This window comes from Geospiza fortis, unplaced genomic scaffold (assembly GCF_000277835.1).
Source record: "Geospiza fortis unplaced genomic scaffold, GeoFor_1.0 scaffold325, whole genome shotgun sequence".
In the NCBI taxonomy this organism is placed as follows: Eukaryota; Metazoa; Chordata; class Aves; order Passeriformes; family Thraupidae; genus Geospiza; species Geospiza fortis.
The window spans coordinates 264,363-290,808 of record NW_005054427.1 but is presented as its reverse complement, the minus strand read 5'-3'; positions in this window follow the sequence as shown (position 1 = coordinate 290,808).

The window sequence follows — 26,446 nt, the reverse complement described above, 5'->3', positions numbered from 1 at the left end:
GGTCTCCACATATAAGTGTGCAGCTTTCCTCTGTAGGGACAATAGGCTACAATGTTTTAAATTGTATAAGTAATTCAACGTCTGTTTCTTACTATAGTTGGTGGGCTGTCTCTAAACTGAGCAGGGCAGCTCTTTAGACAAAACACTGGTTAATTCTGGCTACAGGAATTTCAGAAATATAATAAAACCATAGTTTTGCAGTGAAATCATCCATGGTGTGAGTTGAATTTTGAAAAATGATGGGTTTACTTACTGTATGGAAAAGCCAAAAATAACTGCTTTGTGGATTTTCAAATGTGTCAAATACATTTTTGTGACTTTAGTTTCTGTTCCCACATATTTTTCTAAAAATCAGTGCATTTAAAACTCATTCAGGATGATACACAGTGAATTAGCTTCTGTATGCTTGGGATTGTGCTTTTAAAATTATATATGCACATTTCTAACTGAGCTTCAGAATATATTGCTGTTCTTTAGCTGATATGAATTAACCCTACCGAATTACAAAAATCAATTTTTACTGTATTTTTTTTTCAGATGAATACCTGCATGACAAAAAAGTACAAGAAAACAACATACTAGTGAATTCTCTCATTGCTTGTCCCATTATGAACATCTAGTTATCACCAGATTTTTTTCTACTGCATGGAGTAACCCAAGTGTAGAAGCCTTAATATATCAATGGAAAAGCTGTGTCACACAGCTTGATAAGCTCATACTTGTAACTTTCAAGTGTTCAGCTACAAAGTAAATTAATATTTTAGAGGCAGTTTGTGGGTTGCTTAAGGAATTTTTGTGTGCAAACATTTCCCTATGAAGAGAGTAAAAAAGAAATGTGCTTTCCAACTAAATGTACCCAATAAAGTCTAAATGACGCAAAACACATCTGGCTTCAGGTTTTGCAATGCACTCCATAAATAAATTTTGATTAGTCACAGGTTTGCAAATCTACAAAGTTGTGACCAGTGTCTCTGTATGTGGAAAGCTACTTAGGGTATTCGGCTAGAGACCTTACAATTTTGTATTTTACCAGCTTTGTGAACTTTTTTTGCAGTTGTATCTGAGCTGCGTTTTGAGTTTTGGCTTGCTCGATATAAAAGACAAAGCAAAATTCAAAGCTAAATGCTCTGTGTAGGCAGAAGAAAGAGAAAATGATCATGTGAAAAAATAATGGCTTCACGGCTGAATTCGCTTAGCGCTACTTTTTGTTTTTATTTTCCCTTTAATACACAAGCAATTTGTATTTTGAAACACAAGGCCAAGCACTGGAATCAGGATTTAAAGCACAAGGTTTTAAAAAACATGTCACACGTTCAAAAGCTGCTCAGATCTGTATCACTGTAAGTAGCATTTTCATTTCATTGTCATAAGAAAACAATCTCAGTCCAGTACTTTGCAATTGTTCCAAGATTGTCAGAAGAGATTTTGGCTCATATCTGGAAGTAAGAAAGCAATCTCAGTAGAAAGGGGTAGAAAAAATTATGTGGCCAGAGGGCTCCCTTGAGAAAAGAGAAAGCAAGAGGAGGATGCTTGGAAATACATCTCACTGGCAGAAAGTGAATATCCAGTCATTCCCTTCTGATGCTCAATAAATACAGAAAATATCATCAGAGCCAGAACTTCAACATGACTTTTCTTTTGCTAGAAGAAAGAGAAAGAAATTTGCCCATAATTAATTGTGCACTTGAGTGCAATGGAAAAAATAATCAGAGGAACTTGCTAGCATACAGTCTCCCAAAAGAGAAAAAAAGCATGGGAAACACAGGACCAAAGCCACTCTTGGTTTCATCCTTTACCTCATCTAATCTAGTTTATCTCTCTGAATATTCTGGAAGATATTATATGCGTAACCCATTTTGTGATATTTCAAACTTGTCCCAGATGTTATCCCTCAGTATCAGAGTAGAGAAGTCTGTTTATGGGGAAATGCAATAGCTGCAATTTCTGGTCTGACAAAGTCAGTATAATAACTCTTTAGTGAGTTAGTGGGTTTCTGGTATTCTGGTTCTACTAACCACTTTTCTCCGATCAATTGAGATACCTCATTTTATGACTTTGAAGATGCTCAGAACTATGCTACAAGGCAAATGGACAAAGAACAGTCAACAGACCTGCATTTTCATTTAAACAGTACAAATACAACTACTATTCATCCCAGCTAGAGATTTATCTTTAAGTTATGAAAACCATCACTAAACTATGCTGTTATTTCCGTGCTTGAACACAACATAAAAAAGTTCTTGATTTGTGTAAAGGTCAGATCCTCTCAGAATTGGAAAACATCTGTTTGAGAATTTTGGTCAAACCAAACAGGCACTTCTGCAGTCTCTCACTGCACTAGCCAATAAAATAATAATAATTTTTTAAAATAATAGCAAGGAGCAGCAGATGTTGAACTCATATCTTTGGCTTTTCCAACCCTGCAGAAACAATCTGATAAAAAGAACCAGTCATAACACGTTTGAAATTGATTGAGGAGGTTGCAATTATTTTGCACAACCTAGTTGTACACCCAAGGCCATCAGCTCCTCTCCACCTGAAATACACTGTGCCACAGGCTTTAAGTGGCAAAGAAGGGAGGTTGGGAAGACAAGACAGGGCTCAGATCTGAAACAGTGCAAGAGACAGTGTGGAAGAGAAAACTGAAGACCAAAAAGAAGGGGCAAGACTCTTCATGTGGGATGGCACTGTGTCGTACAGGTGTGCAAGTGAGTATAAGCATGACAGCTACTTGGTGACTGGTTTAGCAAGGCCAATATAAGAGATGAGAGACACACCTGTGGCTCTGCAGAGCACACACACAAAAGAGACAGTTAAGAGCTCATCCTTATGACCAAAGCACAGTCCCTATGGGCACCTCTAGCATTATTCCAGATTCATAGCCCCAGGTATGACAAGGGTGTTGATCCTGCGCAGTTCCAGCAAGAGTGGACCAGAAAACCTGGATACCCCTGCCACAGATGGACAGAATCACAAGGCAAGGGACTCAAAGCTTACAAGTCTCAGTAGACCTGCTCACTCCAGCAATGGCCTTTGAGAACCCTTCTTGAGAAGCTTCCTAACAACCTGGCTTTCTGACTGGGGGATCTGCATGGCCTCATCATAAGGACCCTATTGTTCTGTAATCAGGTAATCAGGTCCAGGCTTGTGCAAGGTGGGCAGGTGTTCTGGAAATAAAAATCCAAACTCATCTCCCTGAGAGAGCTGAGAGATAGAGACACTTCAGGAGTTAAACTGAAAATGGACTGTGTTCCAGGGCTCCCAACGAATATGGATAGGTGTTGATTTATTTTTGTTGATTTATTTTGTCTATTGTAACTTGTAATAAAGTATAAGAGTAAATTAGATGACATGTGCATGTTGTGTCAGGACGCTTGGTTCTCTGCTGCCCCACAGTAACAGCTAAGCCAGCAGAGTCCTAGAAAGTACTTACCTGCCTGCTGGCATTCATTACACATTCCCAGAAGCAGAATACAGATCTCTGCGGCACTGTAGCTCTGTAGTTTGAACAATGCAATGACTAGTGGTCAGGACATGCAGGGACAAGGCAGATATCTTCAGAGTTAAGAAATGGTAAGTTGTCCCTTGAGAGTGAAAAGTTTGGAAGGTCTGCCTGAGGCATGTATTTGGAGAACAGAAAACCTCAATGAGTTCTTGTACAATGCTGTGATCTTCCTACTAAAAGAACAAAGGCTGTGTCTCAAAAGATTGCAGGGGACATGGCTATACCCTGATTAAACTGGAGAAAAGTCTTGAATGCCATGGTTATATAGACACATAGACAACTCTATTGTAATGTAGTCCTCAGAAAGGCAGTATACTTGAAGCTCCAGGCATTCGCTTTTTACAATGAGATATTAAATTTCTGATCCCTGCTTTCTTCCTCTGGCTCACAAATATGTGGGCTGCCTGCAGCCACTTTGCATTCATGGGAAGGTTTGACTAGATCTCCAGAGAAGTGTCTAGAGGCTGTGTGAACTCTGCTCCTGGCAGAGGATGTTGTGGTGAAAACCCAGAACTGGAAATGAAGAGACCCCATGCTGCCAGCAGCATGCTGGCCTGTGAGCTTAAGTAGTCTGCTTGAGATTTCAAATAAATGTTTCAAAACTTCAAAATGTCTCTTAGGAAGGCATGAGGGGAAATTGGATTGCAGAGATGCAAAAGGGGCCGAGAGAACATGCAGCCTCTTTCCACTGCTCCGCTGTCACAAACCCAAAGACAGGCCTAAGTATCATGTAAAAAAGAAGCAGTAAGCAGTTCACAGGCTGGAACATGTCCTCTGGCTCAACACTTTATTCTGGGATGGAAACTTTTCTGGCCCTGGCTTGTTTTCTGTATTTTCTTATTTTATTTATTATTATTTTCTTGTCCTGGTCACAGAGGCTGAGGAGCAGCCTTGTACAGCCATCTTATCCCATGAGACAATGGAGGGAAGTTTGAGAGTCTGGCTTTCCATGAAGTGTTTGTCACCTACAGACAGAGGGATCTCATGTCTTACTTGGGCAAACTGCCTATAACTCCTGACTTTTCTGTTTTAACTCCTCAAAGCAGTCTAGTTTTTGGAGAGCAGTAACTGCTCTTTCAAAGTTGCAGAATCTGTCTTCAGTATATTTCCCTACTTCACAGTTATTTTCCGTAATTTTGGATCCTATGCATAAAATAATCTCTTCAAAGGCTTAACACTAGTATTGAAAAGAAGATAATTAAATACACCTTGACAAAAACAAATAATGAAACAGTCTAGAAACATGATCATGTCTGTTTGCAAGACTGAGTTATTTAATTCATCCAGACTACTAATATCCAGATTTGCCATTTTCTTCTCCCAAGTTTTACTATGGATAAAGATTTTTCCTGTGATTAAAAATTTCTTCTAATTCAGCAACCAGTCTCTTGCTAGGTAAGAACTATCCAGTTACGTAAAGTGAGACATATTCTTGGCCTGCACCTATCTGCCTAAAATAAATAAAAATTTTAAAAATAAATATGTTATTGTTTATAAAGAAGCCTGCCAGCACTTGCTAATTGGAAAGAAAAAACTCAGTCTGAAACAAGGAACAGAGACAGTATTGGTTAAAATTCTTGGAAGAGTTATTAGCTACCATACATATTTCTGTTTGCCTGGTGGTATGATTTCTTGCAGTTAAAATACATAAATGTGATCGTCTGCATTCAGCAAAGTCATAATTCTTTTCTTTAATTTTTCAGAAAAATTATTAAACAGACATTTAGTTTTAAACCAAGTCCCACAGAAATCACTGTCTGCTACGCTGAAGTTAACCCCATACCAGCTTGGTTTGAGGAATGACTCTACTGAAGCTCAAGGATAAGAGCAGATTTCACAGGCTAGCAGCTGTCTGAATCACCCTGGTAGTGGCAGGGACAGTAGAAAAGCATTTGCAGCAGTATCATAGGGGTGCCAGAGGAATAGTTTGTGGTATGTTGCAAACAGAAAGGTGACCAAAAACTTAGAAAAAAAATCAGATTAAAGGCTGACCTTGTCTAACATCCTGTCTCCAGCAGTGTCTGATGCCAGGTGTTTCAGAAAGAGGCATATTTCTCTTGACCACTTTCCTAATCTCCAATGACAAGCAGTTCAGTAATTCCTGGACCTTCGTAAGCACTAGCCTCCCATCAGATTTTTCTTCTCTGAATTTGTGCAATTCTTTCTTGAAACCTTGCACACCTAATATGCCCACTGTCCTGATGCCCTTTCCCTTGAGCACCCTGCAGAGGCATTTGTCTTTTGTTTTCTGTGCTCATCTCATTTGATGTCCCCTGGTTCCTGCTGCAGAGGAAATGATGAATGCTTTCCCCTTGTTATTTATTTTCTGTTGCATTGATTGTCTTATTAGGAACTGCTAACAACAAAAGCCTTGATAGCCTTTCCCACAGATCTCTAGTTTAATTCTTTCTTCAACAATAGCATTTGACCACTCTTGTTGTTTTTCTCTTTGCCTTCTCCATTTCTCCTATGTCCTTAAGAGACTACACTGTACTCAAAGCATTGGAGAGCAAAGGTTGTGACATTTTCTACTACACTATTTTTATTTTCTCAAATAATTCCAAGCACAAAAATTATCATTTTAAGCTATATAGAACAGTGGTTGGGGTTTTTTTTTCTGTGAAAACCAAGATCTTATTTCCATAGAGAAACAGTCTCACCAGAGCTGCTCGAAGTACACATTCAGCTGGAACTTTCTTCATTGACATGCAGTTTACAGTTACCTACACTGAATTTCATCTGCCATTTTCTTACTTTACGTCTTAATTCTATGAGGCCTTTCTGTAGTTCTTTTTAATCAGACTTTATTTCTACCTTCCAAATAACAGATAAAATCTGTCTCACTTCTTTTTCCAAATCTGAAATCCTTTTTGGCTCCACTGATGACCAGCTTCCGCTGTAAAAAATAATTATTAGTTCCTGTCATCTAATTTTATCCCTTCTTTTAGTAATGCAAAGTTTATCCACCGTATCCTAGTGCTGATTAGATTCATGAAGAATCTCTGCTGGGGGAGAGTCCTGCTGTCTGATAGCAAGAAAAGAGCTGTGCGTCCTCCTTGACACACTGCCCAAAATCAATAGCTGTACCTGAAAATTCCCTGGTCAGTAACTCAGGTTTGGCCCCAGTCACAACCTCATTAACAGCTGCACAGACATAGCAGTTTCATACCTCCTTGTTCAGTGCAATGATGGGGAGATGCCTGTGCTCTCTGTCTCTAATGAAAAATATTCCCTTCAATCTCAGATATATTAGGACACGCAGAAAATCCAGCAGGTGTAGGCAAGCATATTCTTCATCACTTTGGGAACTTTTCTTAGCTTTTTACAGACCTCTCGGGCTTCCCTGTGATCTGTCAGCCAAATTCCAGAGGTATCTGTCATCCACACTCCCTTTCCACCTTTAACCTCTTGCAATTGTAAATGTTCCCTAATGTGACACAGAGCGTAGCTCTTGTTCCAAGTGCTTGGCATAAGGACAGGACAGTTGTTCATGCTCTCTCTGGGCTGTGTGAGTGCTCAAAGAATTTTTTACCTTGAAGGCAATTGCTTGAGGCAAATTTAGTATATTTGGGCAAATGTCAACTAGAATAACTGTGTCGTCCCTCTCTCAGTTCATGGGATTTGGGTTAGGGAAGAAAAAGTATGGACACACTTCATTGTATTTTATAGCAGATACAGTATCTTTTACCACCTGAAAATCAGAAGGAAACATTTTACACATTTTTATTCCACCTTTTCTGAGGATATTGACAATTACAGTGAAGTTTGAGATAAAACGAGGGCAAAGGAACATGGGAGCTGGGAGTTAGGCCAGTCACTTCTCTGACACACAGGTCGGGTTTGAAATAAAATCACAATGACTTGCCAGAGTTCAGAAAGGGAAGTCAGAGGAAGTCTAGCTGAAATGACTTAGACTTATGTTTAGCAATCATGGTAATACTAACACTACATAGATCCCTGTATAGTACCTAACAAAAAAAAAATTCTGAAAGTCTTCTAGATAACAGGAGACATGTCTCTGTTGTCATATTTCCTCTTCTTTTCTTGGCCTATGTATTTTATTACTCTGTTGTGAAGTATTTGAAGTACAACTTTGAGGCACATGTACCGTACCAGTAAAATGATCCCTATGATTCAATTTGCACCCACAGCAGAAAGTTAGAGCAGAAAAAATATTTCCTGTGTGGGAAAGTATAATTCATTTGCAGAAATAAGAGAAAATTTCATCTTGCTTTCTTCCAGAAGAGCTTCCAGTTCTGTTGCTGTTGCTGAGACCTCCACTCCTTAGGTCATGGTCATCTCTTTCAGTGTTTCTGTTTGCTACAAGTTGTCTGTCAGTAGAGTTTCTGCTAAAAGTTGCCCATCGAGAGAGAAAAGAGGAAATAGCTCTGCACTAGCTCTTCAGGTTACCAATTATGTAGGTCTCCTCTTTGCATTTTGGCCAATTATTTAGGAAATCTTCCTCTGAAATTAAAAAGTATCTTGGGACCAGCATATACCCTTAAAGTGAAATCATGCTGTTATTTTCCTCTGATACATGGCTGAAAAAAGGTCTGTATTTGGTTACTTTTCTAATACAACATGACAGGTCCCAGTAGGTCCCAGCTCCAAACAAGCATTTCCCTTCCACCCCATCCCATTTAAATGGAATGAAGCAAATGTTCAGACTAAGAGATGACGAAGTGACACCTGTGAAAATACAAGATCATAAATACCATGATGTCATTGTAAATCTGCAGGAATTAAATAAACTTAGGAAAATTGCAGTGCCTTTATTTCACACCATATATCACCCACAAGGCAATCCTGAGAGTGTGGGTTGAGACAGTAGGAAGCTCAGCACTGAATCCTGGAGACAGCAAAAACCTCTGCTTGGAGGGCTGACTCGTGTTCATTGCTGTGACATCACACGGTCTCTGAAGCCCAGGTTTCCATTAAGTTCAGCAGAGTTTTAATGTGGTCCCAAATGCACAGCCTAGAATTTCATCTTGCATATATGCTACATTTCCCCTCTGATTCAGAGATTTCATGTACCTGCAATTGGCTGCAGGCAGCTCTCAGGCCAAGACAATCATGGCTCCAGAGCCATGCCATCTTCCTTCAGCCTTTGAAAAATGGGGTCCAAACCCCAAATCGAAGCTTTTTTTAGTCTGTGGGCTATTTTCTGTCAAGTAGAAATCACCTGGGAACCACACTTAAGCTTTCTTCTCCTTCTGTGCCTCTGAAATCAAGGCTCTAAGCATTACAGCAGAAACTAGAGGCTTTCAGGGCTAAGATTTCAAAGGGCAAGAGCTGTGTTTGTGCACACAATATTTGAATGCACACTTGTTGCATGCTTAATCCCCCTCACGTGCAGGAGAAAAGGGGTGGATTTGCATTTGTAAGATAATTGTGTCATGCGCCAGAACTCATTTGGCCAAGGCTGCCATCTACCACTTTGTGCAAGCCTGTAGTTTGCATCTGTCCATTTTACTGACAGTGTTGGATAATGTGTGGCTCCAAGAGGGATAAATCAGACTTTAATTTTTGACAGCTTGCCCTTTTGCCTTTTTTAGCCATCTGGGAGATTCCTACTCTGGTGTTGCCCCTGTGCTGGCTTCTACCAAGGTCAGGGTGCTTTCAGCTCTGTCTGGTGAGCCTTCATTTCTCTGTGCCCACATGTAGCCTGTAAGGTGGCTCTATCTTTCCTCCCTTCTGCTTCAAAGACCCAAGGCTGAAGGATCATGTCAGGAGAAATCCTGCCCTGATCAGAAGGATGGAGTGCTTGATTTTCTGAAGGTATGGTTTGAATAAATTATGTCCTGCTTTGGGGCATTTTTCATCATGAGATTCATGCATGCGCTTTCACTTCCATGTACTACTCTCCGTTGAATAGATGAGCTCACAAGAGAAATAATTAACATAAGAGGAGGAAAGCGGGAAACAGTATGCTCAAATCATTGGCATTACCTATCCTTGGGGCATTTCAACTGACTTTGTGCCCTTTGTGGCTTCATGCAGTGTAGTTTTCATGTAAATCTTTCTACTTCATGCGCCACAGAAGTATCCAAATGTCAGTTCATAAGTCCCCTGCTCTTCTCTCAGCAGACAGGTTATGTGTCTGGCACAAAGTTTCTCATTCATTCTGCTGCCGGGGACCTCTGAAAAAAGATTCCCAAACCCTACAAACCCTTTATAAGTTGCACTAGCCCCCAGGGAGGGATGTCATAACAAGTGATATCTGACTATGGCAGATGTTTATCTGCATGGCAGCTTGGAGTTTACAAATATTCCTACTGTAGTACAATCACCCTTTTTCTTTTTCTGGGAAAAACAAGTATACTGTGCTTTGAGGGTAACTGATAGACTGTCAGATTTGTGGTCTTTAAAGGGTTAAAAAGACTAGAGCCAGTGTGAGAAAGCTCTTTTTTTACAACATTTCTAACAAGCTGAACAAAATCCAGGCCTTGTTTAATGAGCACATATTTTATACAAATAAGCTCAAACGAGCTTACCCATCTCTAATTAAACTAGAAAGGAAGCATTTGTCCTAATTGGACTGCATAACTGAAGAATTAATTGTGTGGCTGCTTAGAATTGCAATCTTACGGCCCAATTCACAGAAAATACCTTCATGGTAGGACATACACAAGTTTTCTCCTGCCTTTAACCAACACATAAGCCCATGTGTGATATTGATGCTTTGGTTTTGTTTTTTAAAGAAAGAATGTTCACACAGACATACATGGGCTTTAGTGGAGGGCATGTACAGTATTTCAATATTCTAATTAGACCACGAAAGAATAGCTGTCACCGTAATTAGGGACTCAGTTAATTCCAACAGTGAAAATGCTGTGCTAACTTATTTATGAATATCAAAAGGGTGACTATTACATTGACTTGGCTTCCAGAAACAAAAAGAAGCCTGACATGAGAATTCATATTTCTGTCCAGTAAGGCCTGGCTCTGTGCATGACATTGCAAGAAGCTCAGGAGCTGTTGGAGTAACATCTGCCATAATTGGAGTGTGCTCATTAAAACAGAGGAGTAACACTGATAACACATGCTTGTGAATCTTGCAAATCTCTCGGGCTCTGTTTACTCACTGGAGCAAGTTTTGACGACTGACCATGCAGTATAGTCAGCTCTGCTGTGAGAGAGGAGTGACACACACCTAGCCCTGAGCGCTGCCGGCAGGACTGTCAGCACAGATGCTGCTCCAAGATCTCTACTGGTGATACACAAGACAGAGTGCTGCACAGCTGTCAGACACAAGCCAGGGCATGAGGCAGGTTGGCAGTCAGAGGAACTTCACTTCAGCTCATAAACTCAGTGCTTTCTATAGGGTTCCCATCTGAAACCCTGCATCTCTCTGGCCGAGCTCCTGTGACTTCGCTTGAGCTCTTCTAGAGCAGTGTTTTCAAACTAGTGTAAGTAATTTAGATGCATGACTGTCTTTTGAACTTCACTGTAAACAAGATGTTGAATTACTTCAAAAGGCCATGAAATTCCCTACTGAGAAACAGCAGCTGTAAGAACACCAACCTTAATATTTTGTATGCTCTAGCACTAGTGACAATATAGGCCTAGTGTCAATTTTCTCTTAGCAGGGAGTGACTATAATGTGGGTCAAGACTTGAAGATTTGGCTACATATGAATCTGAACAATGGAGGAAAATCTATAAAGCATTGGGTGATAAGTTTTTCAGACTGTTCTTGATTATTCTGCTTGGAAGGAAAGTGCTATTATTCTACAGCATAGGCAATAAATATGTGTTATATTAACTGCTCAGCTTTTTATTCTATTTGATGTTTCAATGCATAGGAAGTTTATTTGTTAGACTAATTTTTTCTTCCTGTATCAGGTTCTCATTTAAGTGTTCCAAAAGTGCCTATCTGTCTAGAATTTTTTATTGTTTGAGTCATGCCTGTTTTCATTTATTTTCCAAGATGTACATAAAGTGGACAGAAAATCAGAGGATCTTCCTAACTTAGATGCAGTAACTAGAAATGCAGACCTGAATATTATGCAAGACAAAATTACAGACCTTCAAAAAAACACATCTGTATCATGCAGGCACTGCTGCAAATCTTGGTGGACCAAATTTAGCCAGGAAATGCATAGAAACTGGTTGAATTTTTACCTTGAGGCTCCAGAGCAAACCCTCACACTCAATCTAGAGTTGTGCCAGATATATCAACAGTAAGTGTGCACTTTTCCACATATCCTAAATTAAAGCAAAGGAACATGAACTACAGGGATCAGAAAAAAAGTTGTAAATGCACTGCTTATGGACAGAGTTCTGCTCTTAGCCCTATAGGGTGCCACTTCTAAACCACTGACACCCAAACTTCCTGCCCTTCTGGGTCCTTGTTGAGAAAAGGTCTGGGTCTACAGCAGCAGTCCATCTTGTGGTCAGGTTTCCCTAGCTGAGACCTGATTTCCAGCATGTGCCATGAAGAATGTCTGCCAGGATGACAGAGGTAGCAGCCTGTACACTCCTCACTTGAAGGGAGCCTTTATAATGGATCTCCAATTAGTGTATGGAACAACAGTCATTCTTTGGATTGCCAAGGTTCAACCACCTCAGCTAAGATTAAGGTGAGTCACTGTTAACCTACACTTCTGTTGGCATTTTAGAGAGGGAAAGAAAACAGACTTTGAGCCTCCTTGCTTCTATATGGGTCAGTCATAATGATTCATGTCCAGGATTTTACATAGGAACATGAAGTGAATGATTGCACATTCTCATTGCAGGTAAAGCAGTACAGAACATTCCATCTACTTTCTAGGAATTTTTATTTAAATAAAATTGTGAAGCAGTTGAGTAAAAATGTTTACTCCTAGGATGTGTGGACAGTACTGTCAAGGGTCTGTGTGGATTAAAGCATTGTTTTTAATCTGTACAACTGCCAGTGGTATGTGGCCACAATAATGAAAAAAAGAAGTCCCCATGCAAAATAACAGCTGAAACACGAGCTCTTCTATCCTGTATAAAAGAGTTCAATGGTTCTAGTCCAGTCAGTGACTTAAATGAAGAAGGCAATTCTCTGTGTGGTGTTCTGTGGGAAATAGGTTGCACTGCCAAGAGCTTTGACACATAATTTTGGCGCAGTTGGCCAGTCTGCTGCAGTGAGAGGAGACTGGAGCAGTCCAGAGACCAGATTGACTCACAGTGATAGGGAAAACAATTGCTCTCTTGAGAAAAGTCTGGTCTTTGCCTTGCAGCCTGTTTTTGCTATCTTAATCATGTTATTACAGGAAATAATACTTTACCAAGTTTAGGAAATATATGTAAAAACTTCTGGTGTTATCCATGGCAAAGACTCATTGCAATACTAGGTACTAGGTAAAGGGGTACTTCTTAGCCATCCTCTTTATGAATACAGCATCCTCAGGCAACCATCACTGTTTTTAATTTAGCCTCTTCAAATTATTGTGTAGCATTACTCACTGCTTTCCCAACACAGTGTGTGTATCTTGGCCTGGAGTCCATCTATCTCACCACAGGAATGAAGAGTTAAAATCTGCCATCACTTAGACTGGTGTAAATGCTGAGAAAGTACTTGAGGCCAGTGGAGTCATACTGGATTTATGTAGATGTAAGTGACAGCAGAATTATTGCTAAGTGTCTGTTTAATACCAGCAGTCTCTAGTTCTCAATTCTTTGCATTGGACAAGTTAAAACAGTATTTGATGCATTCTTAAGCGGCAGGGTATAATTTATTACAATCCAATTACAAAAGCGTCACAAGAGAAAGGAATCAATTAGTGAGACTGTGAAGGCATAAAGAGCCACTGATAAGATGCACAAAGGCAAAAAGGAAAGGAAAAAAACCTCCCAGGGTCAAATGCAGGAAGATCTTGCTTCTCCATGGAACTTTTGACAAATGTTCGTAAATTCGGCAGAGCAGAAGGAGCACCTGCCTCTCCCTGGGTCTTGGGACAGAGGCAGTGTGTGCCAACTGTCTAAGTCTGCCTGAAGGTAAAGCAGGCCCAGACTATTTTTGGAGCGGTATATTGACACTGATTTATGTCTGGTATGACAGACACGACAGTGAAGACAGATTCCCTGTCAAAAAGAGGTTCCTATGGAACAACATGTTCTGTGTAACCCTTTCCTGAAAGAGAGCTTGGGGATACAGCGTGTGCAATCAAACCAGAGCTGCAGGCAACACATGTAATCAGTGAAGGCATGTTGAGTACAGGCCAATCTCAGGAAAGCTGTAGGTGATATTTTTACTGCATATAAATGAGGTTTGCCAGTGATAACTTGTGTCTTGAACCAATTTCCTGTTCAGAAATGTATGCTCATAAATTGTTCAGAAATCATAAATTGTTCCTAAAACAGCACCTTTCTTCTCATGAAGAACCACTTAAAATTATGGTTATGGGGACACAAACCCCCCAATCTTTTCTCATATTTTGTGCTTCTCTGTTGCAATGAGAATGTGAGTTCACTATGCAAGATTTTCTGTAGCCAATGTAAATCGTCCAAGCTGTGCTGAAAGCAATGTAACTGTGCCTTTCTCACACCAATGAAGTATTGCTTGTGTTTTTCTAGAACAGAGCTCCTCAGTTTGCTGCTACAGCTGGTACATAAGCCTGGAAATAGACAAGCATCTCGTGTGCATCCCCTCATCCATGCACACCTTGAAAACGTGACTGAAGAAAAGATTCTGAGGTGCATCAGAAAGATTCTATGCTAACAAACACTGTAAATGCTTTTCCTCATCCTTTGCATCTGCTTGTTTTTCTCTTACTGATGTGAATCTGTGCAGTATTTCCAAACATCCAAACACTCTGCAGCTCTAAGTAACAGAGACAAAGCCTCCAATTGTTCAGCTTAATGGCATGAGACCGTTGCTCAGTTATCTGTGATGGAGTTTTCAAGAAAGACATCTCTCAATAACATGTTAACAGGGCAGCCTCTTTTCTATAGGGTCTAATTTGAAAGTCTTTGGCTTGCTGATGTCCTAACCACAGAAAACCTTCATAATAAAGCTCGTTCTTGGTTAGTATTTCATACAGTACTATTGGAAGGAGGTATAACACAGACTGGAAAGGACCAAAATTCAAAGGAAATCAGGTGCAATCAGATGACTCAACAAAAGAAAGAAAACATTAGTGAAACTTATGTTCAGCTCCTTACTGAGACTGTGTTGAAAATTACTTTCAAATTTCAAGTAATATCTTTCATAAACCCAACTGTTAAACACCATTAAGTTCTCTAAAATATCTTCTCAGATGTAGCCAAGAAGTAAAGTTATTCTTTTTAGGCTGGTTTCCTGTGAGTGTGGTGTTCAGACAATCACATTATTTGAGTGAACATGCATAAATATACATTTAGAAAGTATGGGAATGAGTAAAGAAGGTAGAATTTTTAGTGCCCCAAGGCGAGGAACCTTTCAGAGCTGCTTCTTGGAAACTCATCTTCAGGGCACAAGGTCAGAAGAAAGTCCCCCATGGTAATTATTTTCATTTTTTTGCTAAAATCAAAACTAGAAGAGTTAATTTTATTTTGAGTAAGGTGCATGATGCAACTACTTGAACCAAAAGATGAAATATATCCTTCATTCTTCCAGGGTTACCTTTTAACTTCTGTTTCTGTCATATGGTACATCTGAGTCCCCTCTTTAGGGCCCTACGTGTCATCTCCCATTCTCCAGTTATGTCAGTGGAAATGGATAGGTGGTATAATAGTAAAAGATGCTTCAGTAGACTCTGATATATGAGACAAAATGAATACCATGCTCATGGTCAAATTCTGAATTCTTTAGCATCTCTACCTTGAACATGATGTATGTGCTCATGATTGATATAAGACAACGTGAACTGCTTTGGAAACTCTAGCAGCAAACGTACCAACTTCTGGGGCAGTTTTGTTTCTCTATAATAACTATAAAAATGATACAACAACATGATCCTTGTGCAATATACAAAGGTAACACATGGGTATGAGAAACCAAAGACAATAATGAGTTGTGACAATGTCCAACACTTCTGCAACTGATACAGAGATTATAAGGATTGGGTTTACATTTTCATGTTGCCTTTGACAGTAGAAAAACTAGACTACTTGAACTTTCATTCTAGAGAGAAAGTCTTGAAATCAGATGGAGTTTCAGGTCAGTTTTCCTGTCCCACAAGTTTGCCAAAGGGAAAAGACCTCTTCAGAATGCCTCATAATCAAGAGGCACTGTCCCAAAATCCTTTGCAGAAAGAGCTACAAGTAATAGAATTCCCTGCAGTGAATAAAGATGTATAAAAGACAAATGCTGTCTAACACTGACATTGTCACTTCTCTGTAGTAGTAATTACATCAGTAGAAGTAATTGCAGATTGATGGAGCATTACTTATTTAACAGAGAAAAAATCTCTGCTAAAGATCTGTTAAGATACTAGTATTGCCTTATATCGTCCAAATAATCCTTTTCCAAAATGTTTCTACTCTTACCTTGCTCTGAAACTTAGTGCTATGCATGTAGGACTCTTCATGGGAATTCTCTAATTTATATTCAAACTAACAACAAAATTCTGTAATTAGTTAAAAGAGGAAAAAATGCCTTTAGGCAGTGTTGCTGGATTTTTTAAGACCTTAACAGAGCGAATGAACTTTCTATCTGTTTAGAGAACATAACAGTAAAATTGAGATATTGATTTTACTTCATTTAGTTATCAGTAGGATATTGCACTGGTGTCTTTTCTTTCTCACTCTTTTTTCTGTACTCTCCACCACATCACCCTGAAGTCACCTTTCCCTTCTCCTGTTCCTTCTTATGCTACTCTTTCATGTTCTTTCCTTCATCAATCCTTCATCAATACCCTTCCCTACTTCTTTTCTTTTGGGGATTTTTTTTTGTCATGGTGCCTCTGGCCTTTGTCTTTTGGTTTTCATTTTGGTTCTGTTATGTACCTTAATTTATTAACTTACCCTTTGTAAAAGACTACCACATGAGTAGACAAATGAGTGTGTCTTTGGCTCCAGCCTCTGTCTCCTAGGCATGGAAGGAGAGCTGGAGGGGATGAGACAGCTGCCATAGGGTCATGCCATATGGCTAGTGTGGCTTCCTTTGCCATCTTGGGAAATAAAACCCAAACAGAGAAGGACCTTGAGCAGATAGTTCTTATTTGGAGATATTTGGAAAAGAGCCCTTCATTGACAAAGTTTCTGGGGAAGTTACTCAAGAATGACTCCTGCCTTTTGTTGGCTGTTTTCCCTTTTACACTTTGTGAAACTCATGGCTACAAGTAGTGACATCAATAACAGAAATGCCAGCTCATCTCCCCATTTTTTTCCTGAGGCTTTCCAGTGCTTTTGCCAGAACCTGACTCATTAATGATCCATTTGATAGGCAGCCCTAAAGCCAGAATCCCATGGAAATGCCACATATCTGATTGGCTGTCCTGCTGACTTGTATAAGGAGATCTTTAACAGTAACACTTTCCATTCCAAGGCAGTCATTGCTTACCCTTAAAAACATGACTAAACAGGCCAGACATGGACCACCTTATTTAACTGAGTAAATGGTCTAAAGGTAATGGGGCTACTGGTCTGCTGAATGAGGCTTGCAGCTCTTTCAGCCTGACACTCCATGAGTGCTTGTTATGGCAGCATACTCATAGGAGTACAGTCCATGAGCCCACTCATCCACCTCAGACAGTGCTCAGTTACTATTGCTCAAGAAAGGACAAGGCAAGTAGCTGCTGGTCAGGCATGCAGCAGGTCAGTTTTGAATATGGTATTTGTGCTCAAACAAAGATGTAAAATTAGGACCCAGTGACGATAACATAATCTCTACCTACCCTGTGACAATTTCACTGCAGTGCTGTCTGGCAGTGTCCCAGTAATTCCACAGAATGGAGCTGGCTCACTGAGACTTCAACCACAAAAGCTAAGATCATTCTGTGCAACTCCCAGATCAGGTTAGCTGTGTGCCTTTGTGGAGACACAAGCCCTCAGCGAAAATGGAACAGTAATGCCCATATTTCAACAAATTTCAATTTAGATGTTGACAATGCATTTGTTCTTGAAAATATGTCCGTAAATATAGCAATGTGAAGCAAAGCCCACATCTTCTGATGCTTAGTGAATAAATGGGGTGAAAGGTACTTTTCAAACAAATTACTCTTCAGACTTTTTTAATCTATTGTCCTCAGGAAGCCTACACAAGTATGACTGAAAACAAAACTGTCTATCAAATGCTGGTCTGTAGTAAAATTCTAGTTAACATGCACCTATGTCCGAAAATGCGTGTGCTGGTTGATTATTTTCTCCAGTATATCTGGTTTTAGAAATACTTTACCTTTTGATTCTTTTACAGGTCAAGCATACATGTAATTCTTTTTGAAAGCCCTGGGTAATACTTATTAATCAAAACTTTTATCTGAAGCTTTACAGGAAGACACCAACATTGGCATCCTTCATCTTTGCTCAGAAATCCTGTTAATATTAATGCTATCTCCATCTACAAAATTATTCAAGATGGTAGATCAAGGAATACCCCAGGTGATGACAGATAATAGAATGTTGAAATAAGAGCACTGCAAGATTTTTTTCTCTCTGGTCTCTGAAGTGCTTTGGAGCATGTCTGAAGTAAATAAATGAACCTCTTGTTTCCTAAAAAGTTTTAAATATTTTTGGGGATTGCTATTTCATCTAGAGAGACTACTACCTGTTGTGTCACAAGTCTGACAAATCCTGTCAGCATAAGGTTACTTATAAAGGCTGAAGGAATATTTCTATTGGTGATAGTAATTTGCTTCACTTTTTCCACCATCAATCTTGCTTAAAAAGACAATAGTGAATGAACTTCTCGAATTTCATCTAGTGGTGTTTCATTGTATATCCTGTCAGAAACAAAAAGAGATTAATGGGAGGAATTTCTAATGCTGCATACTTTCAGATAACCAATAAATGGATTAACTAGTTGTACCTGGAGTAATTTCTCTAGAAGGTTTACTTGCCAGAATTTATAATAATCATCTAATAGAAGGAACAAAACCAAGCAGAATGGTTATGGTGTTGTTCACAGAAAGCACAGAGCTGAGTTGTCCTATATGTATATCTGAAAATGCATTTGGAGCTCTTTTCCATTTTGAAACGAGTTTGTAATACAAAATAATAATAATATATATTGAATAATGTCAATGCTAATTTCTTGCTTAGGTTTGTTTCTGGCCTTGAGGCTTTTTGGGCTGACTACTAGCAGCCAGTAGGAGCAATCAGTAATACTGGATTCTCTTATTCTGAATTGCAGTAGCATTAGATGGCTGCTGTGGGTTTCCTCCAGTGAGGAGGTCTCCATGAGGATACTTCCACATGTAGGTATCCTTAGAGAGCTGTTATCAGGTATTATTTAGGTACATCTTCGCAACATCCAGGACAGTGGGAAAGGGTGCTGCTTGGCTGGTTTTGTCCTCATTCTGTCTGACATCCAAAACAAAACTGAGGACCAACACTGTTTCAATTCCAGAGAGACATCAATATTGCAAATGTATATTGAAAAGTGTATTGAAATGTCCCTGATAGAAACATATGGAATAAAGAATGTAACTAGACTTGTTCACCATAATCACAGTGTTTCAACCATGAGGTGTGATAAAAACATCTCGCCTTAGCCCCTGACAAACTCTGTACAGAGAGACATTTGTGTCTTCAATGAAAGGAGTTTAAAAATGTCCTTCTTTATGCACAGTTTTCCTCATTTGGGCACTATACCTCCTCATAGCTGTACCTAAGATAGAAGACAATGGCTTAAGCTCATATGCTAGTAGATCAAAGCCAAAAGGATCAAATACAGGCTATCCTAGTCTGACCTCCTATGAAACAGATGTCATTGAAAGGCAGACAGGACCTATGCACTGCAGTTTAGTTTTCTCCCTCTCAGACTAGCCAAGAGTCTGAGGTAGACATCATTGCTAAAATGATGTGGACAAGTTGATACAACTGAAATTGCACTAGAAATTAAGTATATGTATATATTTAATAAGGAAATAATCCCCTTCCACCTCACAAAGCAATGGGGATGCAGTCTTTGACAATGAGATTAATAAAAACCATCTTGTTGCATAACTTTAAATTCTAGTGACATTGTCGGATAAGGTGCCCTGCCTTCCAGGTCTGTAGCACCTCTGTACCTTGGCAGCCAAGGCTCAGAGGTGCCTCCCTAATTTCTGATTCTGCAGACTGACAAGTGTAAACTCAGACCAGTATATTCAGTCAGTATCTCACAGGAAAAAGCAGAACTTCAAATGTCTAGTAGCTGAAGATAGTGACTTCTTAACAAAGGCTTATACCAACACAATAATGAACTAATCAGTGTTTCTACAGCTCATCTTCCCTCACAAACTATGGATCTTTCACACTTATCCCTCATTTGCTTGACTTTGAGCACTCTTAACTGCAATTGTATTCTGTGAGTACATAGCCTCCTGTTTTCCCCTCATAGTTTGTTTCCAAGGTAGCAAAAATACCTCCTTCTTCATTTTTGACTAAAAGTGTTTCTACTTGACTTGCAGGTGCCCCCAGTTCTGCTGTTCATAACTGCAACTTTGATTTAGCATTAGTGATAAGCCACAGGCTTTATGCCTTGATAGATCCTACACTGGTTAGGTTGCAATGTTTAGGATCTGGATAAGGTGCTGACCAGCTCTGCAGACTGCAGTTAATTTGAGTGCTTGGAAGGATTGTGAAGAACTGTGTGGCTCTTTCAGACGCAGCAGATTCCAGAGCAAGAAGGATCTCAGGGATTTGTCAATGAATCTAGTTGTTCAGCATTCTTTGGTTAATAACATCTAAAATAAAATATCAGTTATCATCATTGTATTTATACAGTTACACAAGTTAATTCAATCTGATTAGAAACATCTCTGAAGAAACCACATGTTTTACCTTTTTAAATGGTTACAGTGAAACAACTTCTCAAAGTGCCTATCTGGGGAGGAAAAAAAATTTTAAAAAAAGCTAACCCTCAAATTAAATCAGTGGTTCAGATTTTCATCTTGCTCCCCTGTGTGATTTGGAGAAGCAGAGAAGAGGGAGAAAATTGTCTTTCTTCTCACTTTTTTCCCAACATATTAAATTCTAATATTTCTAGCTACAAGAGGGACTAAATGAAAACCAGGCACATATTATCTGTGGTTTTTAACATTAGATCAGCTGAAAACTGTCCTCCTTTACTAGGAAGTGCCTGTATTTGCCAACAATTCTTTGTGTCTGACTCATTTCCTTATTACCTCTCTCCCCTCTTCTGTTTTCCCTTAAGGGGTTGACTTTCCCCCACCTCAAACAAAAATAATTTCTTTGGCATATGAAGGTCAAGAACAGATTTCCTAATGTCTGCCTGCTTGCATGCCTATCTCCCTCTCCCTTTCTCTCCTATCTGTCTAGTCCTCTAAGTCGTCTAAGACATCTATCTTTGTAGGTTCCTGGAGCACAAAAGACAGGCTTTGCTCCATATTAATGCACTGTTGTTTTTTTTTTTTTTTACAGGAGATGAACCCTGATGTGCCACTTAAGATTTCTACATTTAGTGATGTGATCAAGAAGTCTACCTGTGCTCTGCAAACCTGATTCAGTAGTCATGCTGTAACATAAAGAAGTGCACGTAACAGCAGGAAGGAATTAAGACCTCTCTCAGCTCAAATTTTGAGTACAAAGCACTCTTCCTCCTTTGTGAATAGTTCAAGGGGGCAAAAGAGGCTTTAATGGACTAGTCTCTCTCAGCTCCACCAATACACTATGACCAAGAGAAAGGTAGCATATCTATTTCTCTTTACATTGATGGTGCCCAAATTTTGGAGGATGCTCTTTGTACATTAAGCGCATACTGAAAGGATTTAACACTACTCTTCTGCTGTCTGTTTCTTTTTGCACAGGAGACAGCTACATAGCATATATAGTGCTATATGATATACAGAAGGTAGAGCACAGAAGAAAAACAGCTGCAATATGCATAGTGTAGGCAAGCATGCTTTCAGTCTTGTGTTTTTATGATTTAACCAGGAAGGGAGCAAAGGTTGGAACACAAAAACTGCACCCTTACTGCTTGCTGAAGTAATAGATGCCAAGGCAATTAGTCAATCCAGACAAGGAAAAAGCCAAGAGCAGTGCTTTTTAAGCAAGCAAGAAACCTTTATCATCTTCAAATCCCATTACTCTGGAGTGGCATTTTGTTTCCATTCAGAGAGAATATTCACTCTCTCCATTTATTTTTTCATTTACTAAATTATCTACAGTTATGCTGTAAATACTGTTATGCTGTATCTAAAGTTATGCTTTCTGCAACTTTCAAACTGATTTTTTTCTGGCACTGTGTGTCATGTCAGAGGTAAGTGTTGTAGGTAAGTTAGTTGATCAGACCAGGATTGAAAGCAACACAGTTGTAGCGCACAAGAGTGACCAGGAAAGAACTCTGGAAATGCTATATCCTATAGGAGACCACTAAACTAAGAGCACATTTCATCTTTTATAATCATGGCTCAAGTAGAAGAAAAAGCTCAGACACAAGTAGTGATTTGGGATATTCATCCTTAGATGTAACAGAGACTGGCCTTCAGGGAACATTAAACCTTCTCTCTGAAGGTCAGATGACCTTTCACTGCTTCAGACTGAGTTAAAAGTGGAAACATTGACTATCTTTAATCAGAATTGAACTCCTGGTGTGCGGGAGTTGGGACAGCCTAATGAGACACTTTTTCCAAACTCTGGCCTTGCTGGTGCCTTGAGAGGCTGACCTGGAACAGAGTTAAAGATGGATGGAGTTAAAGAATAAAGTAGGTACTTATTAAAAGGCCTTAAAGGATACACATTGGGCAGCACAGGAGCCAGCCAGGGCTACAACCAAGATGAACCCAAAATGGTCACAAAATGAACAACCGGTCACAAGGTCTCACACTGTGAGTAGTTTTGGTCCATTTACATAATGGGGTTAGTTGTCCAATTATAGTTTCAGGTTACGAAGTTCCATCCTCCTTGTTTTTCTCTCTTCCATTCACCACTGTTTATGCTCTTGGGCCTGAAACTTATATCCATTGTCTTTGGTCCCAAGCTAGAAAAGGAATTGTTTTGTCTACCTACTCTGTGAAGAGGGCTTACCAACACTTAATATGAAGCTCAAAACTACACACTAAAGCAACACAGAATCTGAAAAATATAAAAGCTGAAACTTAAGGCATCATTGCAAATACTACTGTCCACAACAGTTAGGGAACCAGTTGAAATGCTATGTTAACTTCACAGCATTTGTAGAAAGAGATACCAAAATTATAGACTGTAAGTCTTCTCATAACAATGTCAAATCTAAGAGTAATGCTTATTCAGTTGGGAATTGTAAACATGACTACTATCAAAACATACTTCCTGCCAGTACTAAGCTGTGCACAGTTTTATTTATTACTCCTAGAGGGTTATTCACACCATCAAATTTGGACATCTCACTTAGGTATGATTCAGAGGATCAACACCACATTCCTTAAAGTCAACAGAGAGAGATGTAGGCACTTCCCAGGCACAGGGTAATTCTGTGTAATTAGGTCAGATGCCTAATGCTACATAAAGTACATGGTTTGCGTGCTTCCTGCAAGGGACTTGCTGCCTTTGCTAATTCTATGATTGCTGCCCTGGATGGGTTTTCCTTGGGTTGGCAAATATTGTCATTTCCATTTTTCCTGCCACCACAGACTCAGCCCGTCAAACCCCATCCTTTCATTTTTGCATCTTACTCCTGCAGCCACTCTGTACTTTGCTCTATTCCCATGGAAGTCATGAACTTCTGTGTGAAAGTAAGGGCTGTGGGAAGCGTGGTAGGTGCGGCACAGCGAGGGACAGACATCAGCATTAAATACTGAGATAAGCTCAGTTGGTTAGACCACAGTGCTAATAACACCAGGTTTGTGGGTTCATCCCCAAATGGACCACTCCCTTAAGAGCTGGGCTTGATGATCCTTGTGGGTCCCTCAGAATATTCTGTAATTCTTTGATTAGGGCTGCAGACAGCCATGCACAGGTGCGATGGATGTCATGGGTACAAAGTGCAGCTGCTCTTAATACATCCTTCCATCACCCTGACCAACTGCCTTGGCTTCTCCCATTGGCTGCTTTGCTGTAGCTGTCATCTCTTGAGACTCTTTTTTATGTGTTGATAAACTCTGAAGTAAAAGTTAGAGGAGAAATATATATAGTTAAGGTCTGATGTGTTCAATATATTAGCTGAATCCAGTATCTCTATGTGACATGAAAGTACGCTGCAGGCACAGCCTCTCTATGTATTTTGAACATTTTGCTAACCCCAGTAGCACAAACTCAAGAAAAGTTTGCTCCTTCACAGAAAGTTTAGACAAAAATAGCAAAGACAACTTTTGATGTCAAGAAAATCAACATGTCCACAGATCAACTATGATTATGTATCTTTATACAGACTGAAGAAATAAGGTGAAGAAACAGACCACGAAATAGACCATGTTTGGATTGCTCAGAATGCTGTAGGCCTGATGCTCAGAGATGAAGCTGAGAGCACCTGAAAGTGCACAAATGCTTAACTGTATAATTACAAAAGCATAAGCCGTCTGGCTACAGGAGGAACTTCAACTCTGAGAGGGTGGGAAAATTTAACCCTACATATTGTAGACTGCTATTGTTTCAAAATTGCTAATATGGCTTCAACAAAAGATATTGCCTGAGGCATGGCCAATTTTAAATGCTGTCTTTGCATTCACTATGTTTTAAAATAACAGTCGGGGTAAATTAATCCCATTTGGACAACATCTGCTCTTTCTCAGTTCCTTGGATTCTGCTGTATCAGAAATTAACATGAATAGAAGATTTTTTAAGTTGCCTAAAAAAACCCAAAACCCAACATCTTACCCCACTTTAAATAAGATTTATGATAATGCTTTGCAAGTGTAATTTTAGATTACAAAGGTTTAGAGGGTTTTCCTTTCTTATGACTTTTCTTATGACTTTCTTTTCTTATACCACCATGTGGTCTGGATAAAAAACTGGCTTTGGTTACCAATAGTGTTAAACAGGAAAACAAAACTCCACATGACTCAATGCTTGAAAACTATTTAGCCATGGCACACAATAAAATTTTACAATTCAATACAATATATTTTCTTAAGCTGAGCTCACTTTCATTAAAGCAGTGGTAAAGAAGCAGCACTGGAAGGAGTTTATGGGCATGGTGGGTCAAATGGCCCCGCTTAGGTCAGGGCAGAGGTTGCCATGAGTGGCAGCACTGCCCTAGGAGCTCTGGGAGCTGGTGGGGTCCCACACCTCTTAAGTACTGACATATTCCCAGTACATCATGCTGGGACATGGGAATGTGGTGGTAGTGGTGGTTGTGAGAGCTGCATGATCCTGGAAAGACAAAACAGAAATAGTTTGTGGAGGCTCTGAGGAGGCAGGTGAAGGGCCTGCTTCTGTCATGTAGCCGTCTCATCCTCTGTTTCTTTGTTTTTAAATATGACTAAACCTCTCCTTGCCTGCACAGCTCAGTTCTACTGCTTTCATCTCCACGCTGTCTTGCAGAGCAGAGCAGCACCTCTGCTCCTCCAGAATGTCATGAACATGGACACAAGCTGGACTTTTCCCTTGGAAACAAGTATTTTTAAAAGGGTTGGGTACAGCACATCCAAGGGCTTGATGAACTCAAACCACAAATATCTCTGCAGAAATGAATGCTTGAGTTCCTCATTTCTTCGTTTTTCCTTCATGATGCAGCAAATTCAGCACCAAGTATCAGCAATTGTGATAACAGCTCTGGGACCTCTCTTCTTGGCTTGAACTGGAAATAGTTCAGTGAAAGCTCAGACAAGCACAGACCAGATACAATGATTTAAACATTATGAAATTTTGCAACATTATTTGAAACAAAGAGTTCAGACTAAATGAAATATAAGAATAAAGGATCTTTCCTCATCTTCAAGATCGGTCTTGAAGTCTTTTGCACTCTCTCCCTGTGCATAGCTGCTTATTGTGTCATCATCTTGGCAAAAGTTAAACATGAAACCAGGATCATTTAGAGCAGAAGAAAGTTCTTCTTTTACATCCACAGACATGGAGTTCATCTTGCAGAGGACTTGGACACACACCACATTGTGCATGTGTGTGCAGAGAACTCAGTGCCAGAAAAGGAAATAAAAATCACCAAGAAGCACTGGGAGAGTACTTTTGCTCATAGAACTGATAATTCTAGATGATAGTCATTTTGGCTCTCCCTTCAAAGTCTCCAGCAACAGAAAATTAAAATGAAAACAGGAAAGACAAAGGAAGATGAAAGAGAGAAATATTAATGATAGATTGAAAAATGATACACATGAAACAATTTAATCTATGACTGAAGACAAAATGATTGCCAAGTAGCCTTTTAGTCAATCAATATGTCTCCCTGCCTTTTACACAAAGGCCAGTGATTAAAGTAACTCAGTCCTACTTAGATGCAGTAAATTTTCTATTTCAGAGGAGATTAATAACTTCAGGACATATATTTCCTGAAGATTCAAATGCTTTTCCATGAATCTTAATTTCCATTAAGAAAACAAAGACTCACAAAAAAATCTAAATCTTATTTGCAGACATGAACACTGGATCATGTGCATGAAGGTTTCAAAGCCCTGAACATGTAGAATGGAATCTTTCAGAAATTAAGTCAGACTTGCTAGCTATAAAAACCAATGGAAAGAACTCAAAAGAATGGTGAACAACTGTTGAGAGAGAGCAGTGGGCAGAGTGAAAGCGCCTATTAGGATCATAGAATCATAGGGTAGTTTGATTTGTAAGGGACCATAAAAATAATTTCGTTCCAACCCCCCTGTCCCTGCCCTGGACAGGGACATCACTCACTAGATCGAATTGCTCAGGGTCTCATCCAGCCTGGCCTTGAACATTTCCAGAGACGGGCCATCCATAACCTCTCTGGACAACCTGTTCCAGGGCTTCACCAGTCTCTGAGTAAAGA